The sequence below is a fragment of the Phoca vitulina genome, unplaced genomic scaffold, assembly GCF_004348235.1.
Source record: "Phoca vitulina isolate PV1807 unplaced genomic scaffold, GSC_HSeal_1.0 scaffold39, whole genome shotgun sequence".
Lineage (NCBI taxonomy): Eukaryota > Metazoa > Chordata > Mammalia > Carnivora > Phocidae > Phoca > Phoca vitulina.
Window position 1 is genome coordinate 13,883,379 of NW_022589742.1, and position 10,050 is coordinate 13,893,428.

A 10,050-nucleotide genomic window follows, 5' to 3' on the forward strand; every position below is an offset into this window, starting at 1 on the left:
CTTTATTGAGATATAATGGACATGTAACCTTGTGTTCATTTAAAGTTTATGACACTGATTTTATATATTGATATATTACAGAATGATTATATCTGTGGGTTTCTATAGTAGATAGAATAAGAAGGAAATCACCAATATGATAAAAAAAAGAGAGTGAATGATATATGAGCAAAGAAAAACTTAGAAACTGGAAGACACTGACATTACATATATATGTGTTATATATATAAGCAGTTTTATATGTTATATATATAAGCAGTTTTATACATATACATATTTTATCACAAGTTGCCAATGGCACTTTATTTTTCTTTTCAACATCCTGTTCTACAGCTTCCCTGGCCCTTTTTCCCGGGTGCCAAAGAGCAGGACATTGGCAATGCCATTCGAAGACTGGCGAATGCCTTGAAGTTCCTCTCCTCCTCTGTAATGACTGGCTTTCTCTTTCTTACAGACATTCCATATGGGCATGACTGGTCCTGTCAGCTGGGTAGTCAATTTGAGTTCTTCATCAGAGCTGTCTCCCTTCTTGGGGGCCTAGGGCTTCCTGGGGAAGAGGATGAGCTTGGAGCCATACTCCTTCAGCCACTTTACGTTGGCCTGCAGCAATTCCGTGGACTTGTTTTGCCTTCTTGGATTCACTGAGATTCCAATGGTCCATGCCACCTTCTTGTGGAGGCCATCCACCCATAACTTCCATGCTGAAGCCCCTGCCAGCTTGCACTTTGGTGTGATACCTCACCATGGGGCACTTCAGGATGGGCTGGATGGGTCTGATGCGGGTGCTCCAGGCCATGTGGTGTGCCTTGGCTTGCAAGCCTTGAGTCTGTGGATCTTCTCTGCTGGCTGGTTGAACCATGTGGCTATGCTGCTGCCAGTCCTTGTGGAATTGGGGCTTCAGCATCATGCCATTTGGTCTGGGTGCCATGGCTGCGGCCTACAGGCCTCCTCCGAGGGAGAAAGGCCAGCAGGAAAACAATATATGTATTTTTAAAGTTTTTATTTTAATCACCTGGTGCTCACCAGGACAAGTGCAGTCCTTAATCCCCATTACCTATTTCACCTATCCCCTCCCCCGCTCCCCCCGGTAACCATTAGTTTGTTCTCCATAGCTAAGTCTGTTTCTTGGTTTCTCTCTCTCATTTCCCCTTTGCTTGTTTGTTTGGTTTCTTAAATTTCACATATGAGTCAAATCCTATGGCATTTGTCTTTCTCTGACTGACTTATTTCACTTAGCATAATATACACTCTAGCTCCATCCACGTTGTTGCACAGGGCAAGATTTCATTCTTTTTTATGGATGAATTATATATATATATCTTCTTTGTCCATTCATCTATTGATGGACACTTGGGCTGCTTCCATATCTTGGCTATTGTAAATAATGCTACCATAAATATATACCTTTGAATTAGTATTTTGTATTCTTGGGTAAATACCTAGTAGTGCAATTGCTGGATCATAGGGTCGTTCTATTTTTAACTTTTTGAGGAACCTCCATACTGTTTTCCACAGTGGCTGCACCAGTTTACATTCCCACCAACAGTACAAGAGGGTTCCTGTTTCTCCACATCCTTGCCAACACCTGTGTTTTGATTTTAGCCATTTTGGCATGTGTGAGGGGATATCTTATTGCAGTTTTAATTTGCATTTCCCTGATGATGAGTAATGTTGAGCATCTTTTCTCTGGATTACTCATTTTTAAGGTGCTGAGTTTGGTAAGTTCTTTATGTATTTTGGATATTAATCCTTTATTGGATATGTCATTTGCAAATATCTTCTCCCATTCAGTAGGTTGATTGTTTTGATTTTTGTTGATTGTTTCCTTTGCTGTGGGGTAACTTTTTATTTTGATGTAGTCTCAATAGTTTATTTTTGCTTTTGTTTCCCTTGCTTCAGGGTACCTATCTAGAAAAAAGTTGCTATGGAGAATGTCAGAGAAATTACTGCCTGTGCTCTCTTCCAGGATTTTTTATGGTTTCAGGTCTCATATTTAGGTCTTTAGTCCATTTTGAATTTATTTTTGTGTATAGTATAAGTAAAATGGTCCAGTTTCATTCTTTTGTCTATTGCTTCCAGTTTTCCAGCACTATTTGTTGGTAAGACTCTCTTTTCTCCATTGGATATTCTTTCCTGCTTTGTCAAAGATTAATTGACCATATAATTATGGGTTTATTTTTGGATTTTCTATTCTGTTCTATTGACGCGCATGTCTATTTTTGTTCCAGTATCATACTATTTTGATTACTATAGCTTTGTATTATAATTTGAAGTCCAGAACTGTGATGCCTCCAACTTTGCTTTTCTTTTTCAAGATTGCTTTGGCTATTTGGGGTCTTTAGTGGATCCATACAAATTTTAGAATTGTTTGTTCTAGCTCTGTGAAAAATGCTGTTAGTATTTTGATAAGATTGCATTAAATGTGTAGATTGCTTTGGGTAGATATTTTAGCAGTATTTGTTCTTCCAATCCACCAGCATGGAATATCTTGCCATTTCTTTGTGTCATCTTCAAATTCTTTCATCAGTGTTTTATAATTTTTAGAGTACAGGTCTTTCACCTCTTTGGTTAGGTTTATTCCTAGTATCTTATTTTTGGTGCAATTGTAAATGGGATTGTTTTCTTTTTTGTTTGTTTGTTTGTTTTTATTATGTTATGTTAATCACCATACATCATTAGTTTTTGATGTATTGTTCCATGATTCATTGTTTGCGTATAACACCCAGTGCTCCATTCAATACGTGCCCTCTTCAATACCCATCACTAGGCTAAACCATCCCCCCACCGCCCTCCCCTCTAGAATGCTCAGTTTGTTTCTCAGAGTCCATAGTCTCTCATGGTTCATCTCCCCCCCCAATACCCTCACCTTCATTTTTCCCTTCCTACTACCTTCTTCTTTTTTTTTTTTTTAACATATAATGTATTATTTGTTTCAGAGGTACAAGTCTGTGATTCAAGAGTCTTACACAATTCACAGCACTCACCATAGCACATACCCTCCCCAGTGTCTATCACCCAGCCACCCCATGCCTCCCACCCCTCACCACTCCAACAACCCTCAGTTTGTTTCCTGAGATTAAGAATTTCTCATATCAGTGAGATCATATGATACATGTCTTTCTCTGATTGACTTATTTCACTCAGCATAATACCCTCCAGTTCCATCCACGTCGTTGCAAATGGCAAGATATCATTCCTTTTGATGGCTGCATAATATTCCATTGTATATATACACCACATCTTCTTTATCCATTCATCTGTCGATGGACATCTTGGCTCTTTCCATAGTTTGGCTATTGTGGACATTGCTGCTATAAACATTGGGGTGCACGTACACCTTTGGGTCCCTACATTTGTATTTTGGGGGTAAATACCCAGTAGTGCAATTGCTCGGTCATAGAGTAGCTCTATTTTCAACTTTTTGAGGAACCTCATACTGTTTCCCAGAGTGGCTGCATGAGCTTGCATTCCCACCAACAGTGTAGGAGGGTTCCCCTTTCTCCGCATCCCTGCCAACATCTGTCATTTCCTGACTTGTTAATTTTAGGCATTCTGACTGGTGTGAGGTGGTATCTCATTGAGGTTTTCATTTGGATTTCCCTGATGCTGAGCAATGTTGAGCACTTTTTCATGTGTCTGTTGGCCTGGCCATTTAGATGTCTTCTTTGGAAAAATGTCTGTTCATGCCTTCTGCCCATTTCTTTTCTTTTTTTTTTTTTTAGGCTTTCTAAATTTTATTATGTTATGTCAGTCACCATACAATATATCATTGGTTTTTGATGTGGTGATCCACGATTCATTGTTTTCATATAACACCCAGTGCTCCATGCAGTACATGCCCTCCTTAATACCCATCACCGGGCTAACCAATCCCCCCTCCCCCCTCCCCTCTAAAACTCTGTTTGTTTCTCAGAGTCCATAGTCTCTCATGGTTCATCTCTCTCTCCAATTCCCCCCCCCCCATTTTTCCCTTCCTTCTCCTAATGTCCTCCATGCTATTGCTATGTTCCACAAATAAGTGAAACCATATGATAATTGACTTTCTCTGCTTGACTTATTTCACTTAGCATAATCTCCTCCAGTCCCATCCATGTTGATGGGAAAGTTGGGTATTCATCCTTTCTGATGGCTGAGTAAATTCCATTGTATATATGGACCACATCTTCTTTATCCATTCATCTGTTGAAGGGCATCTCGGCTCTTTCCACAATTTGGCTATTGTGGACATTGCTGCTATGAACATTGGGGTGCATATGGCCCTTCTTTTCACTACATCTGTGTCTTTGGGGTAAATACCGAGTAGTGCAATTGCTGGGTCATAGGGTAGCTCTACTTTTAAATTTTTGAGGAAACTCCACACTGTTTTCCAAAGTGGCTGTACCAATTTGCATTCCCACCAACAGTGTAAGAGGGTTCCCCTTTCTCCACAACCTCTCCAACAGTTGTTGTTTCTTTCCCTGTCCATTTTTGCCATTCTAACTGGTGTAAGGTGGTATCTCAATGTGGTTTTGATTTGGATTTCCCTGATGGCTAATGATGATGAACATTTTTTCATGTGTCTGTTAGCCATTTGTATGTCTTCTTCAGAGAAGTGTCTTTTCATATCTTCTGCCCACTTTTTGACTTGATTATTTGTTTTTTGGGTGTTGAGTTTGAGAAGTTCTTTATAGATCTTGGATACCAGCCCTTTATCTGTAGTGTCATTTGCAAATATCTTCTCCCATTCTGTGGGTTGCCTCTTTGTTTTGTTGACTGTTTCCTTGCTGTGCAGAAGATTTTTATCTTGATGAAGTCCCAAAAGTTCATTTTTGCTTTTGTTTCACTAGCTTTTGGAGATGTATCTTGAAAGAAGATGCTGTGGCCAATGTCAAAGAGGTTACTGCCTATGTTCTCCTCTAGGATTTTGATGGATTCCTGTCTCACATTGAGGTCTTTCATCCACTTTGAGTTTATCTTTGTGAATGGTGTTAGAGAATGGTCGAGTTTCATTCTTCTGCATGTGGCTGTCCAATTTTCCCAGCACCATTTATTGAAGAGACTGTCTTTTTTCCATTGCAAGTTTTTTCCTGCTTTGTCAAAGATTATTTGACCATAGAGTTGAGGGTCCATATCTGGGTTCTCTATTCTGTTCCATTGGTCTATATGTCTGTTTTTGTGCCAGTACCATGCTGTCTTGGTGATCACAGCTTTGTAATAGAGCTTGAAATCGGGCAACGTGATGCCTCCAGCTTTGTTTTTCTTCTTCAACATTTCCTTGGCGATTCGGGGTCTTTTCTGATTCCATACAAATTTTAGGATTGTTTGTTCCAGCACTTTGAAAAATGTCATTGGAATTTTGATCGGGATGGCATTGAAGGTATAGATTGCTCTGGGTAGCATAGACATTTTAACAATGTTTATTCTTCCGATCCATGAGCATGGAATATTTTTCCATCTTTTTGTATCTTCTTCAATTTCTTTCATGAGTGTTTTGTAGTTCCTAGAGTATAGATCCTTTACCTCTTTGGTTAGGTTTATTCCGAGGTATCTTATGGTTTTTGGTGCTATAGTAAATGGAATCGTTTCTCTAATTTCTCTTTCTACAGTTGCGTTGTTAGTGTATAAGAAAGCAACTGATTTCTGTGCATTGATTTTGTATTCTGCCACATTACGGAATTGCTAGATGAGTTCTAGTAACTTGGGGGTGGAGTCTTTTGGGTTTTCCACATAAAGTATCATGTCGTCTGCGAAAAGAGAGAGTTTGACTTCTTCTTTGCCAATTTGAATACTTTTATTTCTTTTTGTTCTCTGATTGCTGTTGCTAGGACTTCTAGTACTATGTTGAACAATAGTGGAGAGAGTGGGCATCCTTGACATGTTCCTGATCTTAAGGGAAAGGCTCTCAGCTTTTCCCCATTGAGGATGATATTCGCTGTGGGTTTTTCAGAGATGGATTTTATGAACTTGAGGAATGTTCCCTCTATCCCTATACTCTGAAGAGTTTTAATCAGGAAAGGATGTTGTATTTTGTCAAATGCTTTTTCTGCATCAATTGAGAGGACGATATGTATGGTTCTTCTCCCTCCTCTTATTAATGTGTTCTATCACACTGATTGATTTGCGAATGTTGAACCACCCTTGCATCCCGGGGATAAATCCCACTTGGTCATGGTGGATGATCCTTTTAATGTATTGTTGGATCTTATTAGCTAGGATTGTGTTGAGGATTTTGCAATCCATATTCATCAGGGATATCAGTCTGAATTCTCCTTTTTGATGGGTTCTTTGCCTGGTTTGGGGATTAAGGTAATGCTGGCCTCATAGAATGGGTTTGGAAGCTTTCCTTCTGTTTCTATTTTTTGAAACAGCTTCAGGAGAATAGGTATTATTTCTTCTTTGAATGGTTGGTAGAATTCCCCAGGGAATCCATCAGGCCCTGGACTCTTGTTTTTTGGGAGGTTTTTGATCACTTCTTCAATCTCGTTACTGGTTATTGGCCTATTCAGGTTGTCAATTTCTTCCTGTTTCAGTCTTGGCAGCTTATAGGTTTCCAGGAAGGCCTCCATTTCATCCAGATTGCTCAGTTTATTGGCATATAGTTGTTGATAATAATTTCTAAAAATTGTTTCTATTTCCTTGGTGTTAGTCGTGATCTCTCCCCTTTCATTCATAATTTTATTAATTTGTGTCCTTTCTCTTTTCTTTTGGATAAGTCTGGCCAGTGGTTTATCGATCTTATTAATTTTTTCAAGGAACCAACATCTAGTTTCGTTGATCTGATCTACTGTGTTTCTGGTTTCTAATTCATTGATTTCTGCTCTAATTTTAATTATTTCTCTTCTAATGCATGGCTTAGGCATTGTTTGTTGCTTTTTCTCTAGTTCTTTAAGGTGTAGAGTTAGCTGGTGAATTCGGGATTTTTCTATTTTTTTGAGTGAGGCTTGGATGGCTATGTATTTCCCCCTTAGGACTGCCTTTGCAGTATCCCATAGGTTTTGGACCGATGTGTTTTCGTTCTCATTGATTTTCATGAATTGCTTAAGTTCTTCTTTGATTTCCTGGTTGACCCAAACATTCTTGAGCAGAGTGGTCTTTAGCTTCCAAGTGTTTGAATTTCTGCCAAATTTTTTCTTGTGATTGAGTTCCAGTTTTAGAGCATTGTGGTCTGAGAATATGTAGGGAATAAGCTCAATCTTTTGGTATCGGTTGAGACCTGATTTGTGACCCAGTATATGGTCTATTCTGGAGAAAGTTCCATGTGCGCTTGAGAAGAATGAGTATTCTTTTGTTTTAGGGTGGAATGTTCTGTAAATATCTATGAGGTCCATCTGGTCCAATGTATCATTCAAAGCTCTTGTTTCCTTGTTGATTTTCTGCTTAGATGATCTGTCCATTGCTGAGAGTGGAGTATTGAGGTCTCCTACAATTAACGTATGGTTATCAATATGACTCTTTATTTTGTTTAACAGTTGGCTTATGTAGATGGCTGCTCCTATGTTGGGGGCATAGATATTTACAATTGTTAGATCTTCTTGTTGGATAGACCCTTTAAGAATGATATAGTGTCTTTCTGTGTCTCTAATTACAGACTTTAGTTTAAAATCTAATTTGTCTGATATAAGAATTGCTACCCCAGCTTTCTTTTGAGTTCCGCTGGTATGGAGGATGGATCTCCATCCCTCCACTTTCAGTCTGGATGTATCTTTAGGTTCAAAATGAGTCTCTTGTAGACAGCATATGGATGGGTCCTGTCTTTTTATCCAATCTGCAACCTTGTGCCATTTTATGGGAGCGTTTAGGCCATTCATGTTAAGAGTGATTATTGAAAGATATGAATTAATTGTCATCATGTTGCCTGTGAAGACATTGTTTTTATAGATTGTCCCTATAAATTTCTGTTGTATATCACTCTTGGGGTCTTTCTCCTTTTATAGAACCCCCCTTAATATTTCTTGCAGGGCTGGCTTAGTGGTCACATATTCTTTCAGTTTCTGCCGGTCGTGGAAGCTCTGCATCTCTCCATCCATTCTAAATGAAAGCCTTGCCAGATAAAGTATTCTTGGCTGCATGTTCTTCTCGTTTAGTACCCTGAATATGTCTTGCCAGGCCTTTCTGGCTTGCCAGGTCTCTGTGGATAGGTCTGATGTTATTCTGATGTTCCTCCCTCTGTACGTAAGCAATCTGTTCCCCCTAACTGCCCTTAAGATGGTTTCCTTGGTTCTAAGATTTGCAAGTTTTACTCTTACATGCCGGGGTGTTGGCCTGTTTTCCTTGATCTTAGGAGGGGTCCTCTCTGCCTCTAGGACACGAATGTTTGTTTCATTCCCCAGATTAGGGAAGTTCTCAGCTAGGATTTGCTCAAATACATCTTCTAGTCCTCTCTCTCTCTCCCCTCCGGGATTCCAATCATTCTGACATTGGAACACTTCATGGTGTCACTTATTTCTCTGATTCTATTTTCATGGATTCTGAGTTGTTTTTCTCTGGCCTCCTCTTTTCCCTTTTTATCTATTATATTGTCTTCCAGGTCGCTTATTTGCTCTTCTGCCTCACTTACCCTAGCTGTTAGATTATCTAGATTGGATTGAATCTCATTGATAGCATTTTTAAGTTCTGCCAATTCACCTTTTATTTCTGCCCTTAGAGACTCTATGTTGCCATTAATTGATTTCTCCACTCTAGCCATTGTCTTCACAGTTGCTAGCCTGAATTCCATCTCCGACATCTTGGTTATATCTGCATCCATTTGTAAATCTGCAGCATAAGTCATAATCTCTGAGTCTTTTCTATTTTGGGGGCTCCTCCTCCTAGTCATTCTGTTGATGGGTGTTTGAGGGAATGTATAGAGTCGAAATTATTGACCAGAACCCAAGCAAGATGCACCTGTTTTCTTGGGACCTTAGGGTTGCTGACCTCTTGTTTTCCCAGCCTGTCTTCTGCAGGAGGGGCCTGCTGCACTGTTACTCAGGCAACCCTGTTTGGGCGGAGTTGCCCTGCCCCCCTGTGGCGGGGGATGGGCTCAGCGGGAATCAGTCTTTGGGGCTTTTGTTCTCTGGCGGCTTTCCCTGGCGGCTTTCCGCGTCTCTTCTGCGAGTCAGAGCAGAAGAGACCGTTTCCAACCCTCTGCCTTAGAGCAGAGAGACCTCAGTCTGTTCTTCAGTGAGCTCTCCAGGCCACACCATCTCCGTTTCTGTCCGTGCTGCTATAACTGCAGCGTCCTGGGTTGTGCGCCCCTCCGCAGCGCTCCCAGTCCTGCCTCCAGGTCGGGGCACGTCTCTGCCCTTTGTGCTTCTAAAACCGCCAGCTGCTCCCAGTTCGCGCGCGCGACCCCGCTGCTCCGGGTTTCCGGCCCGGGGGCTGCCCTAAAGTCCTTTCCCCGCCGCTACCGGTCTGTGAGTCTGTGCCCCAACGGCAGCACGCGAGGCTGTCGCTCACCGGCGGTGTAAGATCCCCATGGCCAGGCACCCTCCCGCTGCCGTTTATCCTCCGATATCTGCCCGCGGAATCTCAGCTCCCCGCTTCGTACCTCGGAACCAACCACCTGCGATATTCTCTTTGAAGAGATCCAGATCTTCTTACATCTCAGGCTGGTTTCGTGGGTGCTCAGAGTGGTCTGGTAGATATCCAGCTCAATTCCAGGGACCAGTTGAAATAGGGTCCCCTACTCCTCTGCCATCTTTCCCCTTCTGCCCATTTCTTAATTGGATCATTTGTTCTTTGGGTGTTGAGTTTGATAAGTTCTTTATAGATTTTGGATACTAGCCCTTTATCTGATATGTCATTTGCAAATATCTTCTCCCATTCTGTCGGCTGTCTTTTGAGTTTGTTGACTGCTTCGTTTGCTGTGCAAAAGCTTTTTATCTTGATGAAGTCCCAATAGTTCATTTTTGCCCTTGCTTCCCTTGCCTTTGGCTTTGTTTCTAGGAAGAAGTTGCTGCGGCTGAGGTCGAAGAGGTTGCTGCCTGTGTTCTCCTTTAGGATTTTGATGGACTCCTGTCTCACATTTAGGTATTTCAACCATTTTGAGTCTATTTTTGTGTGTGGTGTAGGGAAATGGTCCAGGTTCCTTCT

General features: G+C 41.0%; 1 pseudogene; it reads right to left on the minus strand.

Annotated features, from left to right (window-relative positions):
* Positions 1-261: 261 nt before the first annotated feature.
* Positions 262-928, minus strand: LOC116647117 (annotated as a pseudogene).
* Between the last annotated feature and the right edge of the window lie 9,122 nt (positions 929-10,050).